Here is a 25,215-nt window from a genome sequence, read left to right on the forward strand (position 1 = left end):
TAAATTGTAAGAGTTCTTTGTACATTCTGAATATTAAGCTCTATTAGATATATGATTTGCAAATGTCTCTTCCATTTTTTACTTTCTTGATAGTATCCTTTGATGCACACGTTTTTAATCTTGACGAAGTCCAAGAGTTGAAGATAATCATTAAATGGTCTGGAATGCTTGTTGAAAATCAATTGGCCATAGATACTTGGGTTTCTTTCTGGATTCTCTATTCTTTCTACTGGTCAGTATGTCTCTCCTTATGCCCCAACCTCACTATTTAATTAATATTTTGAAAGCTTTGAAATCAGAACACATAAGTTCTCCCACTTTCTTTTTCTTTTCCTAAATTGCCTTGACTATTTGAGGCCCCTTGCAATTCCATATGAACCTGAGGATCAGCTTACTGACTTATGCAAGAAAGGCCACTGGAATTTTGATAGGGATTGCTTTGAATCTGCAGATGACTTTGGACAGAAGTGCTATTTTAACAATATTAAAATCTTATGATCTATGAATATGGGATGCCTTTCCATTTAACTATGTCTTTAGTTTCTTTCAACATTGCATTGTAGTCTTTAGTATGCACACTTTTCACTTCCTTGGTTAAATTTATTACTAGGTATTTTATTATTTTGGATGCTGTAGTAAGAGGATCTTTCAAAATTTCCTATTTGGATAATTCACTGCTGGTATATGGAAGCACCACTGATTTTTGTGTTTTGATCCTGTACCCTGCAACTCTGCTGAATTCATATATTAATTTTCTGGTGGATTTTTTTTCTACATAGAATCATGTCATTTGCAAACAGATATAGTTTTATTTCTCTCCTAATTTGGAGAACTTTTATTTCTTTCTTACATAATTGTTCTCTCTAGGAATTCCAGTACAATGTTGAATAGCAGTGATGAAATTAGGTGTCCTTGTCTTGTTCCTGACATGAATATGTTACCTGTGAAATTTTCATAAGTGCTTTTTATCATGTTAAGGAAGTGTTCCTTCTATTCCTATTTTGCTGAGTGTTTTAACCTGAAATGAGGTGGAATTTTGTCAGGTGCTTTTTCTACATCTATTAAGATAATCATGTAGGTATTTTTCCTTTGTCATATTAATATGAAATGTACTATATCGATTGATTCTATCATGTCTTAATACCTTTTTATTCCTGGGATAAATTCTGTTTGTTCATGGTGCTTACTCCTTTAAATATGCTTTTGAATTTAGTTTGCTAGTATATTTGCATCATAAAGGATATTGGTCTGTACTTTTCTTGTGATATCTTTTTCTGGCTTTAGTATCAAGGAAATGTTGGTCTCATAGAATGTATTAGGAAGTATTTTCTCCTCTCTATTTTTGGAAAAAGTTTGAGTAGAATCATTGTTAATTCTTTAAATATTTGGTAGAATTCACCTGTAAAGCCATCTGGTCTTGAACTTGTTTTATTGGATTGATTTTAATTACTGATTCAATTTGTTTACTTATTATAGGTCTGTTTATATCTTCTATTCTAGAGTAAGTTTTGGTATTGTGTATATTTTAAGGAATGTGTTCACTTCATCTAAATTATTTAATTTGTTGGCATACAATTGTACGGCAATTATATTCTCTTAAAATTCTTTCAGTTTCTGTAAGGCCAATAGTAACGTCCCCACTTTCATTTCTGATTTTATTACATCTGTTTTTTCTTAGTCAATGTAGCTAAGTTTTGATGTTTTCACTTTCATTTCTGATTTTAATAACATCTATCTTTTTCTTAGTCAATATAGCTAAAGTTTTGAAAATTTTAAAACATTTTTGAAGAACCAAACTTTTGGTTTAGGCAGTTCTATTATTTTCCCTATTCCCTATTTCATTCACCTCTGCTATAATATTTCTTTCCTTCTGCTGGTTTTGTTTTCTCTCCTTTTTCTAATTTCCTAAGGTGTAAAATTAAGCTATTGATTTGCAGTGTTTTCTTTTTTAATATGGTCATCTACAGCTGTGAATGTCCTGAGCACTGCTTTTGTTGCATCCCATAACCATAGCATGTTGTGTTTTCATTTTTATGTTTCTCAAGTTATTATCATGGGCTGAATTGTCTCCTCCAGAAAAGATGAATTGAAGCCCTAACTCCAAGTACCTCAGAATATGACCTCATTTGGAAATAGGGTATTTATAGAATAATCGAATTAAAATAAGCTCTTTAGGATGACCCTAGTACAATGTGTATTCTTATAAAAAGGGGAAATTTAGACACAGGAAGACATGCATAGAAGGAAGACTGTGTGAAGAGACAGACAATGCCACTTAATTACAGTTGTCTATAGTATGCTTTGAGTTCAGGAAGTGTGAGGCTTCTACCTTGTTCTTCTTTCTCAAGATTGCTTCAGAGGTTTCTGTGGTTTCATATGAATTTTAGATTTTTCCTATTTCTGTAAAAAATGCCATAGGATTTTAATAGGGATTGAACTGAATCTGTATATCACTTTGGGTAGTATGGACATTTAAACAATACTGTCTTCTAGTTCACAAGCATGAATGTCTTTCCATTTATTTGCATCTTCTTAATTTCTTTAGAAATGTCTTACAGTTTTCAGTATACAAGTTTTTCACCTCTTCAGCTAAGTTTATTGCTAATTATTTTATCCTTTTTCATGCTATACTAAGTGCAGTCATTTTCTTAATTTCCTTCTCACATTGGTCATTGTTAGTGTACAGAAATATAACTGATGTCTGTGCATTGATTTTTATATCCTGAAACTTTGCTGAAATTATTACCTGTAGTAATTTCATTGTGGAACCTTAGGATTTTCATCTAAAATAATATCATCTGCAGAAAGAGTTAATTTTACCTCTTTATTTCCAATTTGAATGCCTATATTAATTTTTTCTGCCTAATTGAACTGACTAGGAATCCCATATTATGTTGAATAGTAATGGTGACAGTGGGCTTCCTTGCTGTGTTCCTGATCTTAAGAGAAAAGCTTTTAGGTATTCACCACTGAAGATGATGTTTGCTGTAGGTTTTTATTATGTTGAGATGTGTGCATGCAAGTTCAGTCACATATGACTCCTTGCGACCCCATGGACTATATAGTTCTACAGGCAGAATTTTCTGTTCATGACATTTTCAAGGCAAGAATACTGGAATGGTTGCCATTTCCTTCTCCAGGGGATCTCCCGACCAGGATTGAACCTATGTCTCCTGAGCCTCCTGCATTGGCAGACTGATTCTTTACCCCTGAGTCATTTGGGAAGCCCATTATGTTGAAATTACTTTTTCTATTCTTAGTTTGTTGTCTTTTTTAAATAATGAAAGAGTGTCAAGTTTTGTCAAATGCTTTCTCTGATTTCAGTTGAGATACTCATGTGATTTTTGTCTTTTGTTAATGTTGATTGATTTTGATATGTTGAATAGAGCCTTTGTTCCAGATAAAAATCCCACGTGGTCATGGTAAATAATCATTTTAATGTGCTGTTGGATTCAATTTAGGAGTATTCTGCTGAGGAGTTTTTCATCATTGTTCATCAGGGATGTTAGTCTGTTTTTTCCTCTTTTTATCTAGTTTTAGTATCAAAGTACTGCTGGCCTCATAGGATGAGTTTCCAAGTGTTTCTTCCTCTTTTATTCTTTGGAATTTTTAAGGAGGATTGGTGCTAATTCTTAAATGTTTAGTAGAATTCTCCAGTGAAGCCTTCTGGTCCAGAACTTTTCTTTGTCGAGGTTTGATTACTGCTTCAATCTCCTTACTTTAGATCTGTTCAGATTTTTTTATCTGCATAATTCAATCTTGGTAGGTTGTGTTTTTCTAGGAATTTATCAACTTCTTTTAGGTTATCCATTTTGTTGGCATATAACTGTTCATATTTGTCTCTTACGGTCATTTTTTAGAAAATAATGGCTTTAACTGCCATTTTAAGTATACCACAGGGGAAAGTGTGCTTTAATTAAATATACATACCAGTGATGCTGGCAAGGTTGAAAGTTACTCCTAATGTTCATAGCTATAAAAAGTAGTTTTACATGATAAGACAATGAGAAGGGAAAAAAAAAAAACCAGTCCCTTTGAAACAAAAAAGTTCACAGTGGTTTGTATCCAACAGTATGCATTTTATGACAATAACATGTACAGACTGAGCACCCTAGAGCTCTTTATATCTTAAAGAAAATGAGCATTTACATTATTCAGGGGCTGTACTGAATTAAAAAACAAATCAGTTGTACACTCACCCCTTAGGGTACACTGTTCTAAGTGTACAGCTTTTACACCCTCATTAAAGTTGTTTACAAAAGGAACAGAAACAAAACAAAACATTTTTCCTTGGGAGTGGAGAGTCTTTCATTTGCTGTTATAACCAGCAAATACCATTCCTTAAGTAAAAAATGGAAAAGGGGGGGCCTCAAAACACTGTTTGAGCAAGCTGAACAATACACATTACAGTTTTAAAAAATGAAGCTTATATAGTGTATGTTAAAAGTCCCAACTAAGCAGTGTCAACATGACATCAATTTCTTTGTTTGCTTTGTGATCATACCCCTTGGAGGTGTTATGGGTCTCATGGCATTTGGCTTCTTTTTCTCTGCTGCTGCTACTGCTAAGTCGCTTCAGTTGTGTCTGACTCTGTGTAACCCCATAGATGGCAGCCCACCAGGCAAGAACACTGGAGTGGGTTGCCATTTCCTTCCCCACTGCATGAAAGTGAAAGTGAAGACGCTCAGTCCTGTCCAACTCTTCGCGACCCCATAGACCGCAGCCTACCAAGCTCCTCCATCCATGGGATTGTCCAGGCAAGAGTACTGGAGTGGGTTGCCATCTCTACAGGCTTTAAAATCTGAAAAGAACACATTAGATGTGTTTCGTCCACACTCATCATGGTACCTGCATTGTCAAACTCTCTACCATAACTGGACATGGAAAACAGACTGACCAACTGCCTCTTTGCAAAAACTTCATATCCATCTTCAACCACTTAATGGGCTTTACATATAAGATCCAAATTATGCCTATGGAGAAATTTTACAACCACTTCTGCATCAAATGTGGACACTTCTCTGTCATTTTCACCTCAGCTTAAGACATCTTCATCAGGGTCAGACTACAAAAGATCACAAAGAAGACCTTGATCTGGTACATCAGTTGGTCACATAATTTGCCAAATCTGTTCCATGGATTGAAGATTTGGTGATAAACCTCCATGACAGCAGAATATTTTCTCATCCACGATGGCTGCTATCAATAAACCGTTAAAGCAGGCTGTGAAAGTTTTCCATAGTTTAATGTTATATCTTCTTTTACACTCAGAATAAAATCCATAAATCCTATTGATGCACATTCATGGTTTCCTCTGAGAAGAAAAAATTCCTCAGGATATTTGATTTTGTAAGCCAACAAGAGGCTGATGGTCTCCAATGACTGCTTTCCCCTATGCACATAGTCCCCAATAAACAGGTAATTTGTTTTCTGGCAGGATTGCACCACTCTACTCAAAAAGTCGAAGCAAATCGTAGTATTGCCCATGGATATCACCACGTATCTTGAGTGGTGCTTCAAGTTCTAGCAGGATAAGACTGATTGAGAAAGCTCTCTTGGGACTTTAAGCACAGTCCTCTGATTTCATTCTCATGTAGCTAGACATTCTTACTAGGCTTCGACTCTCTCACTTACAGCAGCAATTAGATGCTACCGCCAATATTGAGTTTATTTATATCCACCTTCACCTTCCTTCCATTAACCTTCTTGCAGAGGCTCCACCGCAGCCACAGGTCAGGATTTACACCTCCTTTCCCACATCACAGGACTTCTCTGGTGGCTCAGATGGTAAAGCGTCTGTCTACAATGTGAGAGACCTGGGTTCAATACCTGGGTTGGGAGATTCCCTGGAGAAGGAAATGGCAACTCGCTCCAGTACTCTTGCCTTGAAAATCCCATGGACAGAGGAGCTTGGGGCAGGCTACTATCCATAGGGTCGCAAAGAGTCAGGCACGACTGAGAGACTTCACTTTCACTTTCCCACATCACAAGCATAGAGATGGTAGTGGCAGCGGTTGCAGAAGCTGCAGCAGGTCCTCCCTCAACCACCCCTCTCCCTGCTTCCTCCTTTTCTCCCCACTGGAACCATGAGCTCTTGTGGTCATTTTTAATTCTGTCACATCAGTGGCAATGTCTTCTATTTCATTTCTAATTTTAGTTATGAGTCCTCTTTTTTTTCTTTCTGAGTTTAGGCAAAGGCTTATCAATTTTGTTGATCTTTTTAAGAATATCAACTTTGGATTCATTGATTTTTTAAAAGCTGTCTTTCTAGTTTATTTCATTTGTCTTTGTTCTAATCTTTATTATTTCTTTTCTTTTTTGAACTTTGGACTTAGTTTGGCTCCATTTTCCTAGTTCCCTGAGGTCTAAAGTTAGGTTGTCAACTTGAGTTTTTTTGTTTTTTTCTTTTAATGCAAGCATTCGATCCCTGGGTCAGGGAGATCCCCTGGAGAAGGAAATGGTAACCCACTCCAGTATTCTTGCCTGGAGAATCCCATGGATGGAGAAGCCCTGTAGGCTCCAGTCCATGAAAGTGGCAAAGAGTCGGACACAACTGAGTGACTTCACTTTCACTACTATAAACTTCCCAGTTAGTACTCCATTTGCAGCATTCCATATGGAAAAAGCAAGAGAGTTCCAGAAAAACATCTATTTCTGCTTTATTGACTATGCCAAAGCCTTTGACTGTGTGGATCACAATAAACTGTGGAAAATTCTGAAAGAGATGGGAATACCAGACCACCTAACCTGCCTCTTGAGAAATCTGTATGCAGGTCAGGAAGCAACAGTTAGAACTGGACATGGAACAACAGACTGGTTCCAAATAGGAAAAGGAGTACATCAAGGCTGTATATTGTCACCCTGCTTATTCAACTTCTATGCAGAGTACATCATGAGAAACGCTGGACTGGAAGAAGCACAAGCTGGACTCAAGATTGCTGGGAGAAATATCAATAACCTCAGATATGCAGATAACACCACCCTTATGGCAGAAAGTGAAGAGGGGCGAAAAAGCCTCTTGATGAAAGTGAAAGAGGAGAATGAAACAGTTGGCTTAAAGCTCGACATTCAGAAAATGAAGATCATGGCATCCGGTCCCATCACTTCATGGGAAATAGATGGGGAAACAGCGGAAACAGTGTCAGACTTTATTTTTGGGGGCTCCAAAATCACTGCAGATGGTGACTGCAGCCATGAAATTAAAAGACGCTTACTTCTTGGAAGGAAAGTGATGACCAACCTAGATAGTATATTCAAAAGCAGAGACATTACTTTGCCGACTAAGGTCTGTCTAGTCAAGGCTATGGTTTTTCCTGTGGTCATGTATGGATGTGAGAGTTGGACTGTGAAGAAGGCTGAGTGCCGAAGAATTGATGCTTTTGAACTGTAGTGTTGGAGAAGACTCTTGAGAGTCCCTTGGACTGCAAGGAGATCCAACCAGTCCATTCTAAAGGAGATCAGCCCTGGGTGTTCTTTGGAAGGAATGATGCTAAAGCTGAAACTCCAGTACTTTGGCCACCTCATGGGAAGAGTTGACTCACTGGAAAAGACTCTGATGCTGGGAGGGATTGGGGGCAGGAGGAGAAGGGGGATGACCGAGGATGAGATGGCTGGATGGCATCACGGACTCGGTGTATGTGAGTCTGAGTGAACTCCGGGAGATGGTGATGGACAGGGAGGCCTGGCGTGCTGCGATTCATGGGGTCGCAAAGAGTCAAACACAACTGAGCAACCGAACTGAACTCAATCCTTTCAGTCAAGTCTGACTCCAGAACTGTAGCCTGCCAGGCTACTCTGTCCATGGGATTTTTTTACTTAATGGTGGTTAATAATTTGCAGATTTTCCTATTTGTTGTTGATTTCTAGCTTCATTTGTGATTGGAGAAGGTACTTTATTTCAAACTTCTTAAATTTATTAAGACTTGTTTTCTGGCCTAACATATCTTGAAAATGGAACATTTCTGACTCTTTGTGACTCCATGGACTATAGCCTGCCAGGTTCCCTTGTCCATGATATTTTCCAGGCAGGAAGATGGAGTAGGTTGCCATTTCCTTCTCCAAGAGATCTTACTGGACCAGGGATCAAATCATCTGCATTAACAGGAAAATTCTTTACCACTGAGCCACCAGGGAAGCCCCATTGTTGGATATAATGTTGTTCACATGTCTGCTGCTGCTAAGTTGCTTCAGTCGTGTCCACCTCTGTGCGACCCCATAAATGGCAGCCCACCAGGCTCCCCTGTTTCTGGGATTCTCCAGGCAAGAACATTGGAGTGGGTTGCCATTTCCTTCTCCAATGCATGAAGGTGAAAAGTGAAAGTGAAGTCGCTCAGTCGTGTCTGACTCTTAGCGATTCCATGGACTGCAGCCCACCAGGCTCCTCCTTCCATGGGATTTTCCAGGCAAGAGTACTGGAGTGGGGTGCCATTGCCTTCTCTGTCATATGTCTGCTAGGTTGGTCTATAGTGTTGTTCAAGTTTTCTGTTTCCTTATTTGATTTGCTGTTTTGCTGTCCTACCTGTAGTTGAAAGTTGGGCATTAAAGTCTCCTATTACTATATTGCAATCTATTTCTCCCTTCAGTTCTGTCAATGTTTGCTGCTTATATTAAGGCATTCTAATGTTAGGTAATGCCAAAGAATGTTAAAACTACTGCACAGTTGCACTCATCTCACACACTAGCAAAGTAATGCTCAAAATTCTTCAAGCCAGGCTTCTGCAGTATGTGAACTGTGAAATTCCAGTTGTTCAAGCTGGATTTAGAAAGGGCAGAGGAACCGGAGATCAAATTGCCAACATCCGCAGGAACTCTCTTGCTTTTTCGATGATCTTGTTGGTGAATTGACACTTTTATTATTATTTATTATTATGTAATGTCCATCTTTGTCTCTTGTGACAGTTTCTGTCTTAAAGCTATTTTATTGGACAGAAGTTGGCCATTGCTGCTTTCTGCAAGTTCTGATTGTATGCAGTATCTTTTCTCTTCCTTTCACTTTTAATGTTTCCTTAGCTCTAAAGGGAGTCTCTTGTAGGCAACATATAGTTGACCTTATTTCCTCATCCATTTAGCCAATCTACGTATTTGAATATACATTCACATTTAAAGTAATTGTTAAAAAAAATAATTACTGACAGGATAAGATTTACTATTGCCATTTCCTTAGCTGCTTTTTGTATGCTGTGTAGTTTTTCTTCCTATTCTTTTCTTTATTGTTGTCATTTTAAAATTTTAAATCAATGGATATTTTATAGTAAACTGCTTTGATTCCTTTCTCCTTTCCCATTATGCATATGCATATACAGAATATATTTTCCTTTGGTTACATCTGTCCTACCCTTTATGTTGATCCAGATTTGTAGTTTTCACGCTTTTGTGTTTTAAATTTTATACATTTAAAAGCGATTCATGCATATGATTACAAATACTGTAGAATTCTGTATTTGTCTATAAGTTTACCTTTACCAGTTCAGTTCAGTCGCTCAGTTGTGTCCGACTCTTTGCGACCCCATGAATCGCAGCACGCCAGGCCTCCCTGTCCATCACCATCTCCCAGAGTTCACTCAGACTCACGTCCATCGAGTCCATGATGCCATCCAGCCATCTCATCCTCGGTCGTCCCCTTCTCCTCCTGCCCCCAATCCCTCCCAGCATCAGAGTCTTTTCCAGTGAGTCAACTCTTCCCATGAGGTGGCCAAAGTACTGGAGCTTCAGCTTTAGCATCATTCCTTCCAAAGAACACCCAGGGCTGATCTCCTTTAGAATGGACTGGTTGGATCTCCTTGCAGTCCAAGGGACTCTCAAGAGTCTTCTCCAACACTACAGTTCAAAAGCATCAATTCTTCGGCACTCAGCCTTCTTCACAGTCCAACTCTCACATCCATACATGACCACAGGAAAAACCATAGCCTTGACTAGATGGACCTTTGTTGGCAAAGTAATGTCTCTGCTTTTGAATATACTATCTAGGTTGGTCATAAATTTTCTTCCAAGGAGTAAGCGTCTTTTAATTTCATGGCTGCAGTCACCATCTGCAGTGATTTTGGAGCCCCCAAAAATAAAGTCTGACACTGTTTCCCCATCTATTTCCCATGAAGTGATGGGACCGGATGCCATGATCTTCATTTTCTGAATGTTGAGCTTTAAGCCAACTGTTTCATTCTCCTCTTTCACTTTCATCAAGAGGCTTTTTCGCCCCTCTTCACTTTCTGCCATAAGGGTGGTGTCATCTGCATATCTGAGGTTATTGATATTTCTCCCAGCAATCTTGAGTCCAGCTTGTGCTTCTTCCAGTCCAGCGTTTCTCATGATGTACTCTGCATAGAAGTTGAATAAGCAGGGTGACAATATACAGCCTTGACGTACTCCTTTTCCTATTTGGAACCAGTCTGTTGTTCCATGTCCAGTTCTAACTGTTGCTTCCTGACCTGCATACAGATTTCTCAAGAGGCAAGTTAGGTGGTCTGGTATTCCCATCTCTTTCAGAATTTTCCACAGTTTATTACCTTTACCAGGAGCTTTATTTTTTTTTATGGCTTTGTATTGCTGTTTACCATTCTTTCATTTAAACTTAAAGAGTTCCCTTCAGCATTTTTTGTAGGGCAGGAGTAATGGTGATGAAAGCCTATAGATTTACTTTATCTGGAAAAACTTTTTTTCTTCTTTGTTATTGAAACAGATTTTTGCAGAGTATAGTATTCTTCATTGGCTATTTTTTTCTTTTGGCACTGTGAATACATCATCCCACTCCCTTCTAACCTGAAAAGTTTCAGCTGAGACATGTGCTTATAAGCTCATAAAAAGCTCCTTTGTACATGACAAATTGTTTTTTCTCATTTTCAAGATTCACTTTTTGTCTCAGATTTTTGATAGTTTGTGTGTCTCAGTACAGGTCATCAGTTTTTATCTCATCAGAGTTTTTGAGCCTCCTGAATTTTATGTCAGTTTCTCTCCTCAGATTTGGTGAGTTTACAGCCATTATTTCTTCAAATAGGCTCTCTGCCTTCTTTTTCTTTTCCTTCTGGGACTCTCATTATGCTTATGTTGTTTCACATGATGGTGTTCCATAAGTCCCTTAGCCTCTCGTAATTTTTCCTCATTCTTTTTTCTTCTTGCTCCTCTGCCTGAGTGATTTTGAAAGTTCTGTGTTCAATTTCATTGATTCTTTCTTCTTTCTGGTCAAGAATTCAATTTCAGAATATCTGTTTAGATCTTCTTCATGGTTTATCTTTGTTAATGTTGTTTGTTAACATTATGTTTTCCTGACTACATTAGTTATCTATCTGTGCTGTCTTAATTCACTGAGCATCCATATGATGGTTATTTTGAATTTTTTGGTAATTCGTATATTTCTATTTCATTAGGGTAGGTATCAAATTTAATTTGCTCCTTTCAGTGGGTAATGTTTCCCTATTCTTTGTATGTCCTGTCATCTTCTGTTGGGACTTTAGCATTTGAAAAACCAGCCACCTCTCCCAGTTTTTGTGGACTGGCTTCATACAGGGAGAACTTTCTATAATCAATCCAGCTACAGATCCTAGAGACATCTTAAGCCTTACACGCACTTTGGGCTTGTGTGTGCAATCTAATAATTGAAGGGGTTTGCCAATTTCTATTGAGACTCTCCTTTTGGATCCTTCTGCCTTACTGTGGCCTCTGTGATGCAGTAGTAAGCTGTGGTGCTTGTCTCCCATCTAACTTCTGCCTGTAGTATAGTGGACTCTGGGGCAGACTGATTGCTTTTGTTCGTAGCAGCCCCAAACTGGCTGCCCGTTCCTGTCAGCTTTTAGATTCAAGGAAGATAGAAACCAGTCCCCCAGGCACCTTCTTGAAAATTCAAATCACTGAATATATGTTCTCCTTTTTCTTCTCAGTGAGAAGATGGGAGTTGAGAGTTTCCTCCCAATCATGTTTTATTGGGGGTGAATCACTTGCAAGTGAGTGCCTTAAGATTTCTTACTGGGTACTGATGCAGTTGGTTTCACATTAACCTGGGGGGCAGGACCCACTTAACTGATTTCTGGATTTCTCACAAAGGCAATTGGCCCATGTATTATTGTTAAATTTGTGTCTCCGTGGGATTGCCTATTCTGCCATCTTCTTAATGTCACTCCTGATTTGAATCTTTTTCAATGAATTTGTAGTTATGATATAAATTATGACCTGTCTTGGAATATCTTATGCATACCTGAAAACAATGTGTATCCTGTTGTTAACAGCTATTCTATAAAAGTCAGTTAGGTAAGTTGGTTAATACTGTTGTGGTTGATTGTGTTGTTCAAGCCTTATATACCCTTCCTGATTTACTTTCTGCTTGCTCTATCAATTTTTGAGATGAGTGTGAAATCTGATTATAATTTTATATTAATTATGGATTTCTCTCTGAAGTGCTAACACGTTTTATGTATTCTGAAGTTCTTTTATTAGGTACATAAGAAAGTGAATGTTGTTTAATCACTAAGTTGTGTCTGAATCTTTGCAACCCCATGGACTGTAACCCACCAAGCTCCTCTGTCCATGGGATTTTCCAGGCAAGGATACTGGAATGGGTTGCCATTTCCTTCTCCGGGGGATCTTCCCCACCCAAGGATTGAACCCAAGTCTCCTGTATTGGCAGGCAGATTCTTAACCCCTGAGCCACCAACAAAACCCTAAGAAAGGGCTTGGTAGAAGATAAAGACACTGAGATCAGGAGAGGATTAAGCTCAAAATGCAAATTAAAACAAGATACCCTGTACAATAAAAACCTATCTATCTATCTAACCTTGTAGTTTCTATATCTCTGGAGAACACTAATAAAAAAAGATATTCTAAGTTACATGTGTGTATGGATTTTATTCACTATTTTATTTCTAGAACTGATTGGTGTGGCTAGCACATTGTGGGAAATATATTTGTGAACTTAAAAGTATTCATGATCTGACATTCTTCTGCTCTCTGTAATGAAAATGAGGTTCATTTTCTTTACTTCTCTCATACTTATCCAACTTATAAGAGGGATAAGGACATATTGGCTTTGATAATTAGCTTGAGAAAAAAAGCTCTAATTGGGGCCTTTCATTTCTTGTAGACTAGCAACCGTTAGCAGGATTGAGAATGAAGAAATGTACATGTAAGTGATGATGGTGGTGAAAGGGGTTAGGAGAAAATTAGTTATTGTGGCATGTAAAGTTCAAGAAAAGAACATTACTTACTCCTGGTAAGTGGGAAAAAGGACAAAGGAGAAAAGGCATAATGTTTGAACTCACTGAATAAAAACAACAGAAGAAAAAACAAGTTACTAAAAGGAAAGAAAACATGGATTTTCTTCTTACCGAAGAGGTTTTTCACATGAAGTTAATGAACTTTAAAAAACCAGCGTTAATGCCAGCAAATTTGGAAAACTCAGCAGTGGCCACAGGACTGGAAAAGGTCAGTTGTCATTCCAATCCCAAAGAAAGGCAATGCCAAAGAATGTTCAAACTACCACACAATTGCACTCATCTCACATCAAGTAAAATAATGCTCGAAATTCTCCAAGCCAGGCTTCAGCAATATGTGAACCGTGAACTTCCAGATGTTCAAGCTGGTTTTAGAAAAGGCAGAGGAACCAGAGATCAAATTGCCAACATCCACTGAATCATCGAAAAAGCAAAAGAGTTCCAGAAAAACATATATTTCTGCTTTATTGACTATGCCAAAGTCTTTGACTGTGTGCATGTGGATCACAATAAACTGTGGAAAATTCTGAAAGAGATAATTCCAGACCACCTGACCTGCCTCTTGAGAAACCTATATGCAGGTCAGGAAGCAACAGTTAGAACTGGAGATGGAACAACAGACTGGTTCCAAATAGGAAAAGGAGTACGTCAAGGCTGTATATTGTCACCCTGCTTATTTAACTTCTATGCAGAGTACATCATGAGAAACGCTGGGCTGGAAGAAGCACAAGCTGGAATCAAGATTGCCGGGAAAAATATCTACCACAGATATGCAGGTGACACCATGCTTATGGCAGAAAGTGAAGAGGAACCAAAAAGCCTCTTGATGAAAGTGAAAGAGGAGAGTGAAAAAGTTGGCTTAAAGCTCAACATTCAGAAAACGAAGATTATGGCATCTGGTCCCATCACTTAATGGGAAATAGATGGGGAAACAGTGGAAACAGTGTCAGACTTTATTTTGGGGGGCTCCAAAATCACTGCAGATGGTGACTGCAGCCATGAAATTAAAAGACGCTTACTTCTTGGAAGGAAAGTTATGACCAACCTAGACAGCATATTCAAAAGCAGAGACATTACTTTGCCAACAAAGGTCCGTCTAGTCAAGGCTATGGTTTTTCCAGCGGTCATGTATGGATGTGAGAGTAGGACTGTGAAGAAGGCTGAGTACCGAAGAATTGATGCTTTTGAACTGTGGTGTTGGAGAAGACTCTTGAGAGTCCCTTGGACTGCAAGGAGATTCAACCAGTCCATTCTAAAGGAGATCAGTCCTGGGTGTTCTTTGGAAGGAATGATGCTAAAGTTGAAACTCCAGTACTCCAGTTGGCCACGTCATGTGAAGAGTTGACTCATTGGAAAAGACTCTGATGCTGGGAGGGATTGGGGGCAGGAGAAGGGGACGACCAAGGATGAGATTGCTGGATGGCATCACCAACTCGATGGACGTGAGTTTGAGTGAACTCCAGGGGTTGGTGATGGACAGGGAGGCCTGGCGTGCTGCAATTCATGGGGCTGCAAAGAGTCGGACACGACTGAGTGACTGAACTGAACTGAACTGAATGTACCCTTAGCCAAAGAAAAATAGTATAATCACATTGTTTCAATTTAACTTATAAATTCATTATTTGGTTTGACTTTTCTCAGTGTTGTGATAACTATCCTCTCTTATTTCTTGTTACTCTAGCTAGGAAAAGCAACTCTCCCTCCTTTTTTTTTTTTAATAACATAAATTTGAGTTGCCCTTAAAGCTGTTCACAAGTCAAACCGTTTTTCCTGATTAGGGTGCTCTTCCCATCTGCTCTGACCCGTTCTCCTTTTTGCCTCCTATATCTTTATGGTACTTTTGTCCGTAAATATCTGATTCAGACCTTGACTGAAGTAAAGAAAAATGGATTTGAAAGCTGAATCTATAAAAAAAGAAAATTTCTTCCGAGCCCTGTACATTCACTACACTATAATAACCAAGAGCTTGTGTTACAACTGTGATCCACCTAATTTACATTGGTTTTTTCATTTCCCCCCTCCTCCTCTTTTTTACTAAAGTGTAAGTTCCTTTCATTAACTTTAACGCCTAACTTGAGAGACCGTCAAGACTTTACATTATACATATTCTTCGGGGATATTTAAGAAACCATCACTATTGCTTATTATCCAAACCCAGAAGAGTACCTGGCCCATGGTATGTTCTCAATAACTATGTGGCGTCTGAAGAAATTAACGTGACATTTATAAAAGCAACACTTTTCTGTGGTACAAGAAAACCACATTTGAATTACTATCAGCTATAATTCTCTCTTGTTTCAACACAGAGGTACGCGAATTGAGGACTTAATTTTTTAATTCTGGAAAGTTCAACCTTTTGTCTTAAAGAATCCATATATTGAACGTTAAGCATTCGTATCTTTTTCTTAAGTACCTCCTAGTTTTAGTCTGAAGCGTTCTTTGTCTGAGAGGTGGGTACTGCTTTTTGCTAGACCAACTGGAGTCCGACTGCGGCCTTTTTCATTCAACCATTCTTTCCCAACACGTCCCTCTTCTCTCCCTGGGGTCCCATCCCCACTCTCCCTCTCACCTCAAGACAAAAACAGAACCGGAAACCCCATTTCCGCCAGTTTCTGTGGAAACTCCACAACGCTCAAGTTGAGGCCACACTCCAGCGAAGACTTCCTAAGCTTGCTCTGTTGCCCAGGGGCCCCGCCCCACGGCCCTAGTGGCGCGAAATGCGCATGCCCAGTGGGCGCCGCCTGCCCCCGCCCGGCGTCTGCCCCGCCCCTGCTCGCCGTGGATCCTCGCGCGCCGCGCGCGTCTGGCCCCCCTCCTCCGTCGCGCCCCGCGGGGGCATTCACGAGCGCGCGCACCTCCTCGCGCAGAGGAACCCGGGGCAGGGAGGCTCCGAGCGAGCTGCGATTGGCTGACGTGGAGGCTGCGCGTCTGGCCTGAGAAACTCTGGGCGAGAGCGCAGTCTGCTCCCGGGGCTGTGCTGGGCGCATCTCAGGTAAACGGGTAGGGTGGGAGGTTTGGGCTATCCGAGAAAAGGAGGGGTGGGTTGAGACCAGCCCTGGAATTTCCGGCCGCAGCCTCCTTGGAGAAGGGGAAGGGGCCGCGCAGGAGCTGCACCGGGTGAATGCTGGCCCCGTGCGGCCGGGAATGATGGGGCTCCCTCGAAGGTCAGCGTTGTGTGGTCCTCCGGTCTACTTTCTCGGCAGGATTTCGGCATCTTCCCCTGTTTCTTATTACAAGAGTGCTGCAGCTGAGTTTTTATTCGAGGTTTTTTGTTGTTGTTGGTGGTGGTGGTTTGCTTTTCCCTTAAGAGGCAGTGAGTTGGAGGTCTTGGCTCAACCTAGGATTGACTCCGTGCCCTTGAGAGTCACTCACTGGTTTGTATTTCAGTTCTCACACTTTAAGTTTCGGCGAAGAATACAGTGATTCCTCAGGTAGGCGGAGTCATGCTGTAGAAAGATAGAATTTTTTGAGTTCATAGTGTCTCTGGGCCCACATTTCTCGTCCTGGCTGGAAGGTGACACCACCCGATAGTATTTGTGAAGTATTTACTTTAAGCACCGTGGGTGGAAGGTACTGGATGAAACAAGATAACAGCATTATTAGGATGTCGTGGGAAGAAAAAACTTTTCCACCGGAAGAGGCTTTTTGAAAGGCTCCTTTGAACATTTTATGCAGATTTAAATCACAGTGGTAGTAGATAAAGGTGAGCCAAAACAAAGGGCCAAACAAAAGTACGTTTTAAGGAGGTTGTCCCCCTCCCCTTCTTTCCCAGATAACTGTCACAATGTCAAGTTATTGGCTTTTCGAAGCTTCTCCTTGGGATCTCTTGTGGAACTAACCTAAAATGACAGTTACATAAACATGTGGGTATCCTGTGCAGTAGTATACCAAGAGAATTAATTAAAACAAAACTACCCTCTATGTAAGGGAACAGGAATTAAGATAGCTCATTGGTGGTAAGGATGGTAAATCAGAAAAGTGAACAGAAGATGTACGCAATTTTCCTTCAAAGACATAGAGTTTGTAAATATGAATTGTTTTTACTGTGTTAATTATTAAAGGTTAATAGACACACAGAAAAGTGCATGAATCATAAGTGTACAGTTCACTGGATTTTCACCAAGTGTGTATATCCAAGAGAGAGCGTTACTCACATCCTAGAAGCCCCACTTTTCAGTTTCTGATATCATCAATAAATTTACTGATTATTGACTTTATATAAATGGAAACATACACTGTATAGTCTTTTGTGTCTCACTTTTGCTTAATATTGCGGGATTTATACAAGTTATGTAGCAGTTGTTTGTTCTTAATGCTGTGCAGTGTTTTATCCAGCTTTTGGCTATTACTAATAGGTCTGGCATGAACTTTTTTTTTAAGTATTTTGGTGAACGTATGTATACATTCTGTTGGATATATACCCACTGGTGAAATGACTATATTATAGGCTATGCATATATGTATTTCTAATATTATTGTTGTGGTTCAATAGCTAAGCAGCATCCAACTCTTTTGCCACCCCATGGACTGTAGCCTGCCAGGTTCCTCTGTCCATGGGATTTCCCAGGCAAGAATACTAGAGTGGGTTGCCATTCCATTCTCCATGGGATCTTCCCAACACAAGGATTAAACCTACATCTCTTGCGTTGGCAGGCTGGTTCTTTACCACTAAGCCACCAGGGAAGCCCATTTCTGGTATGTTGTTCAGTTGCTCAGTCATGTCCGACTCTTTGTGACCCTACGATGTGCAGCATGCCTTGCTTCCCTGTCGTCTATCACCAACTCCCGGAGCTTGCTCAAACTCATGTCCATTGAGTCAGTGATGCCATCCAACCATTTTGTCCTCTGTCATCCCCTTCACCTCCTGCCTTCAATCTTTCCTATCATCAGGGTCTTTTCTAATGAGGCAGTTCTTCGCATCAGGTGGCCAAAGTGTTGAAGCTTCAGCTTCAGCATCATTCCTTCCAATGAATGTTCAGGACTGATTTCCTTTTGACTGGTTGGATCTTCTTGCAGTCCAAGGGACTCTCAAGAGTCTTCTCTAACACCACAGTTCAAAAGCATCAATTTTTCAGTGCTCAGTTGGATCAATTATTGTTCAACTCCCACATCCATACATGACAACTGGAAAACCCATAGCTTTGACTAGACCGACCTTCGTTGGCAAAGTGATAGCTCTACTTTTTAATATGCTGTCTAGGTTGGTCATTACTTTTCTTCCAAAGAGCAAGCATCTTTTAATTTCATGCCTTCAGTCACTGTCTGCAGTGGCTTTGGAGCCCAAGAAAATAAAATCTGTTACTGTTTCCACTTTTCCCAATCTATTTGGCCTGAAGTGATGATACAGGGATACCATGATCTTAGAGTTTTGAATGTTGAGTTTTAAGCCACGTTTTTCACTCTCCTCTTTCTCCTTCATCAGGAGGCTCTTTAGTTCTTTGCTTTCTGCCATTTCTGGTATACATTACTAAAAAATTGTTCAAAGCAGTTTCCACATGCTTGAAACATTTAGCATCATTCGTTTCATTTTACCTATTCTGTTGGGTAGTGATATCACATTGTGGTTTTTCTCTAATTTCTCTACTTATGAATATTTACACCTCTCTGTATGTCTGTTGGCCATTTGGGTATCTCCAGTGGCAGGGATCATCAAATTTTCTGTGAAGAGCTGGATAGTTAATATAGGCATCTTGCTTTGTAGAGTTTCAGTTAAAGCAATGCTGTGTGAAGCTAGGACTGCTTGTATTTTAGGTTTTGCAGGCCACATAGTGTCTATTACAGATAGTTTGTATTTTCTTTCCTTTTTTTTTGCCTGCCTGTTTGCTTGCTTCCCTATCTACCTTACCTCCTTTCTCCCCTCCTTTTCTTCCTTCATCCCTCCCTCTCATTTTTCTCTTTAATTTTCTTTTCTTCTTCCTTCCTTCCTTCATTTTGTACTTCGATAACCATTACTGTGTTGAAAATGACTATTTTTAAATAACCATTTGATCTTCTGCTCATTGTTGGCAGTGACATTATTCAGTTCAATTCAGTCACTCAGTCCTGTCCAACTCTTTACGACCCCATGGACTGCAGCATGCCAGGCCTCCCTGTCCATCACCAGCTCCTGGAGCTTGCTCAAGCTCATGTCCATTGAGTTGGTGATGCCATCAAACCATCTTATCCTGTGTCGTCCCCTTCTCCTCCCGACTTCAGTCTTTCCCAGCATCAGGGTATTTTCCAATGAGTCAGTTCTTCGCATCAGGTGACCGTAGTAGTATTGGAGTTTCAGCTTTAGCATCAGTCCTACCAATGACTATTCAAGACTGATTTCCTTTAGGATTGACTGGTTGGATCTCCTTGCAGTCCAAGGGACTCTCAAGAGTCTTCTCCAACACCACAGTTCAAAAGCATCAATTCTTGGGAGCTCAGCTTTCTTCATAGTCCAACTCTCACATCCATACATGACTACTGGAAAAACCATAGCCTTGACTAGATGGACCTTTGTTGGCAAAGTAATGTCTCTACTTTTTAATATTTGCTGTCTAAGTTTCTTTTTAGAGGCAAATAAGCTTCCATTCGTGGAGAAGGCAATGGCACCCCACTCCAGTACTCTTGCCTGGAAAATCCTATGGACGGAGAAGCCTGGTGGGCTGCAGTCCATGGGGTCGCGAAGAGTCAGACACGACTGAGCGACTTCACTTTCACTTTTCACTTTCATGCATTGGAGAAGGCAATGGCAACCCACTCCAATGTTCTTGCCTGGAGAATCCCAGGGACAAGGGAGCCTTGTGGGCTGCTGTCTATGGGGTCGCACAGAGTCAGACACCACTGAAGCGACTTAGCAGCAGCAGCAGCAAGTTGGTTATAACTTTTCTCCAAAGGAGTAAGCGTCTTTTAATTTCATGGCTGCAGTCATCATCTGCAGTGATTTTGGAGCCCCCAAAAATAAAGTTGGACATTGTTTCCACTGTTTCCCATCTATTTCCCACGAAGTGATGGGACCAGATGCCATGATCTTCGTTTTCTGAATGTTGAGTTTTAAGCCAACTTTTTCACTCTCCTCTCTCACTTTCATCACGAGGTTCTTTAGTTCTTCTTTGCTTTTTGCCATAAGGGTGGTGTCATCTGCATTTCTGAGGTTATTGATATTTCTCCCAGCAATTTTGATTCCAGCTTGTGTTTCTTCCAGTCCAGCATTTCTCATGATGTACTCTGCATAGAAGTTAAATAAGCAGGGTGACAATATACAGCCGTGATGTACTCCTTTCCCGGTTTGGAACCAGTCTGTTGTTCCATGTCCAGTTCTAACTGTTGCTTTCTGACCTGCATACAGATTTCTTAGGAGGCAGGTCAGGTGGTCTGGAATTCCCATCTCTTTCAGGATTTTCCACAGTTTATTGTGATCCACGTAGTCAAAGGCTTTGGCATCGTCAATAAAGCAGAAATAGATGTTTTTCTGGAACTCTCTTGCTTTTTTGATGATCCAGTGGATGTTGGCAATTTGATCTCTGGTTCCTCTGCCTTTTCTAAATCCAGCTTGAACACCTGGAAGTTATCACGTACTGTTGGAGCCTGGCTTGGAGAATTTTGAGCATTACTTTGCTAGCGTGTGAGATGGGTGCAATTGTGCGGCAGTTTGAGCATTCTTTGGCATTGCCTTTCTTTGGGATTGGAATGAAAACTGATCTTTTCCGGCCCTGTGGCCACTGCTGAGTTAGTATTATCATATATTCAAGTATATACCTAGATAATTTCTATATACCACCTAAAAAAAGAGTTGTTAGCTAAATATGTTAACATACTTTCAAAAGTTGGTTTTTTTATACTTTTAGCACTAAGTGAAAAGCAAGGGGCCAAAAATAAGAGATGAACTGGACAGCCCAATGAAGCATTTAAGGAAGACAGGACCTTGAACTCAGGGATGGGTGCCACAGTTGAGTTTCATGGGCCAAGTCATCGGTAATTGAAAGTGAAAGTCGCTCAGTTGTGTCCGAGTCTTTGCAACCCTATGGGATCTACAGTCCATGGAATTCTCCAGGCCAGAATACTGAAGTAGGTAGCCTTTCCCTTCTCCAGGAGATCTTCCCAACCCAGGAATCGAACCTGTATCTCCGGCATAGCAGGCAGATTCATTACCAGCAGAGCCACAAGGGAAGCCCTTGTGGAAGTAATTGTTAATTACCTCCTATATTATGAGTGTACTCAGTCATGTAGATCTAAATTTCAACCAAGCCATCCCAAGATGGAACAGCTCAAAAGACAATATCCATCTCAAAGTGTGGCAAAAAGTTTTTGCTTTTTGATACTTTTTTTATTCAATGTCGACAACTGCCTAGATATCCATCTCTTTCGTAGCCTTTTATGTCAATCAACAAAGGTTGTATTTCCTTTTCTCACTTCTTACCTCTCTTTTATTCCTCAGGTTTAAAGGGAATAAGAGATATTTAACACCAAAACATTACAGTCACACATTGCTATTGTTCAGTTGCTCAGTTGTGTCCAACTCTTTGTGACCACATGGACTGCAGCATTCCAGGCTTCCCTGTCCTTCTTTATCTCCCAGAATTTCCTCAAACTCATGTCCATTGAATCAACGATGCCATCTAACCATCTCATTCTCTGCTGCCCCCTTTTCCTTCTGCCCTCAATCTTTCCCATCATCAAGGTCTTTTCCAGTGAGTCTATTCTTTGCATCAGATTGCCAAAGTATCAGAGCTTCTCTTCAGCATCAGTAAGTATACTTTTACAAATAGGCCCATCGAATGATGTCTAACTCAATGAACCTATGAGCCATGCCATGTAGGGCCACCCAAGACGGACAGGTCATGGTGGAGAGGTCTAACAAAATGTGGTCCACTGGAGAAGGGAATGGCAAACCACTTCAGTATTCTTGCCTTGAGAATGCCATGAACAGTATGAAAAGGCAAAAGATAGGACACTGAAAGATGAACTCCCCAGGTCGGTAGGTGCCCAATATGCTACTGGAGATCATTGGAGAAATAACTCCAGAAAGAATGAAGAGATGGAGCCAAAGCAAAAACAACACCCAGTTATGGATGGGACTGGTGATATAAGCAAAGTCCAGTGCTATAAAGAGTAATATTTCATAGGAACCTGGAATGTTAGGACTATCAATCAAGGCAAATTGGAGGTGGTCAAACAGGAGATAGCAAGAATGAACATTGACATTTTAGGAATCAGTGAACTAAAATGGACTGGAATGGATGAGTTTAACTCAGATGACTATTATATCTACCACTGTGGGCAAGAACCCCTTGGAAGAAATGCAGTAGCCATCAAAGGCAACAAAAGAGTCCAAAATGCGGTACTTGGATGCAATCTCAAAAATAACAGAATGATCTCTACTCGTTCCAAGGCGAACAATTCAATATCACAGTAACCCAAGTCTATGCCCCAAATAGTAACACGGAAGAAGCTGAAGTTGAATGGTTCTATGAAGACCTACAAGACCTTCTAAAACTAACCTGCAAAAAAGATGTCCTTTTCATTATAGGGGACTGGAATGCAAAAGTAGGAAGTCAAGAAACACCTGGACTATCAGGAAAATTTGGCCTTGGAATACAGAATGAAGCAGGCCAAAGGCTAATAGAGTTTTGCCAAGAGAATGCACTGGTCATAACAAACACCCTTTTCCAACAACACATGAGAAGACTCTACACATGGATATCACCAGATGGTCAATACTGAAATTAGACTGATTATATTCTTTGCATCCAAAGATGGAGAAGCTCTATACAGTCAGCAAAAACAAGACCAGGAGCTGACTGTGGCTCAGATCATGAACTCCTTATTCCCAAATTCAGACTTAAATTGAAGAGTGTAGGGAAAACCACTAGACCATTCAGGTACGACTTAAATAAAATCCCTTATGATTATACAGTGGAAGAGACAAATAGATTCAAGGGATTAGATCTGATACGCAGAATGCCTGAAAAACTATGGACGGAGGATCGGGACATTGTGCAGGATACAGAGAACAAGACCATCCCAAGAAAAAGAAATGCAAAAAAGGAAAATGGTTGTCTGAGAAGGCCTTACAAATAGCTGTGAAAAGAAGAGAAGCTAAAGGCAAAGGAGAAAGGGATCGATATTTACATCTGAATACAGAGTTCCAAAGAATAGCAAGGAGAGATAAGAAAGCCTTCCTCAGTGATCAGTGGAAACAAATAGAGGAAAACAGTAGAATGGGAAACGCTAGAGATCTCTTCAAGAACATTAGAGACAATAAGGGAACATTTCATGCAAAGATGGGCGCAATAAAGACAGAAATGGTATGGATGTAACAGAGCAGAAGATATTAAGATGAGGTGGCAAGAATACACGGAAGAACCATACAAAAAAGATCATCACATCCCAGATAATCACGATGGTGTGATCACTTACCTATAGCCAGACATCCTAGAATGTGAAGTCAAGTGGGCCTTAGGAAGCATCACTACAAAGAAAGCTAGTGGAGGTGATGCAATTCCAGTTGAGCTGTTTCATGTCCTAAAAGATGATGCCGTGAAAGTGCTGCACTCAGTATGCCAGCAAATTTGGAAAACTCAGCAGTGGCCACAGGACCGGAAAAGGTCAGTTGTCATTCCAATCCCAAAGAAAGACAATGCCAAAGAATGCTCAAACTGCCGCACAATTGCACCTATCTCACACGCTAGCAAAGTAGTGCTCAAAATTCTCCAAGCCAGGCTCCAACAGTACGTGAGCCGTGAACTTCCAGATGTTTAAGCTGGATTTACAAAAGGCAGAGGAACCAGAGATCAAATTGCCAACATCCACTGGATCATCAAAAAAGCAAGAGAGTTCCAGAAAAACATCTATTTCTGCTTTATTGACTATGCCAAAGCCTTTGACTATGTGGATCACAATAAACTGTGGAAAATCCTGAAAGAGATGGGAATTCCAGACCACCTGACCTGCCTCCTAAGAAATCTGTATGCAGGTCAGAAAGCAACAGTTAGAACTGGACAGGGAACAACAGACTGGTTCCAAACCGGGAAAAGGAGTACATCACGGCTGTATATTGTCACCCTGCTTATTTAACTTCTATGCAGAGTACATCATGAGAAATGCTGGACAGGAAGATACAGAAGCTGGAATCAAAATTGCTGGGAGAAATATCAATAACCTCAGATATGCACATGACACCACCCTTATGGCAGAAAGTGAAGAGGGGCGAAAAAGCCTCTTGATGAAAGTGAAAGAGTGAAAAAGTTGGCTTAAAACTCAACATTCAGAAAACGAAGATCATGGCATCCGGTCCCATCACTTCATGGGAAATAGATGGGGAAACAGAGGAAACAATGTCAGACTTTATTTTGGGGGGCTCCAAAATCACTGCAGATGGTGATTGCAGCCATGAAATTAAAAGACGATTACTCCTTGGAAGGAAACTACCCTCAGATATCTGAATTGAAGAATCATTGAAATGTCCTTTTTAAAGTGTTATATGACTATGTTGCTGCTGCTGCTGCTGCTAAGTCGTGTCCAACTCTGTAACCCCATGGACGGCAGCCCACCAGGCTCCCCCTGTTCCTGGGATTCTCCAGGCAAGAACACTGGAGTGGATTGCCATTTCCTTCTCCAATGCATGAAGTGAAAAGTGAAAGTGAAGTCTCTCAGTCGTGTTCGACCCTTAGCGACCCCATGGACTGCAGCCTACCAGGCTCCTCTGTCCATGGGATTTTCCAGGCAAGAGTACTGGAGTGGGGTGCCATTGCCTTCTCTGAGGACTGTGTTAGTGATGTCTTAGTAACTTCTGCAGTTAACAGGTATGGTACTTTGTGTCTATTACATGAAATTTCTTAATGCTTTTGTTAAAAATCTTCTCTTTCCTTATTGATTTGTGTGTGTATGTGTGTGCACTCACATGTGCTTGCCTGTTACTGATAATTTACTGTGTGTTAAATCTCCCTGTGTAATGTTGGATTTTATTTTCTCCTTGTAGTTTTCTGCCAATTTTTGGTGTATTTATTTTGAAGTCATGTTATTAGAAGCATATTCAGGTTTCTAATTCTTC

General features: G+C 40.3%; 1 protein-coding gene, 1 long non-coding RNA gene and 1 pseudogene across 14 annotated transcripts in view; 1 reads left to right on the forward strand and 2 right to left on the reverse strand.

The window, feature by feature from the left end:
- The window catches only part of MIPOL1 (mirror-image polydactyly 1), a 353,644-nt gene that overhangs the window by 6,818 nt on the left and 321,611 nt on the right, over positions 1-25,215 (forward strand). For 12 of the 13 annotated variants that reach the window (XR_009597112.1, XR_009597113.1, XR_009597110.1 and 9 more), the window contains exon 1: positions 15,962-16,188. The exons of the other annotated variant lie outside the window; for it this stretch is intronic. The gene's annotated coding sequence lies outside the window, so the exon portion shown is untranslated. Of the gene's footprint in view, positions 1-15,961; positions 16,189-25,215 lie in introns of those variants that run through there. 13 annotated transcript variants of the gene reach the window in all.
- LOC121817054 (serine/threonine-protein phosphatase PP1-gamma catalytic subunit-like) lies at positions 1,893-10,975 on the reverse strand (annotated as a pseudogene).
- LOC132658092 (uncharacterized) lies at positions 14,128-15,876 on the reverse strand. The gene is made up of 2 exons (XR_009597116.1): positions 15,766-15,876; positions 14,128-14,705 (listed from the first exon to the last, which is right to left on the reverse strand). It is a non-coding gene; the product is annotated as an uncharacterized LOC132658092 (long non-coding RNA).

Source organism: Ovis aries, chromosome 18 (genome assembly GCF_016772045.2).
Source record: "Ovis aries strain OAR_USU_Benz2616 breed Rambouillet chromosome 18, ARS-UI_Ramb_v3.0, whole genome shotgun sequence".
In the NCBI taxonomy this organism is placed as follows: domain Eukaryota; kingdom Metazoa; phylum Chordata; class Mammalia; order Artiodactyla; family Bovidae; genus Ovis; species Ovis aries.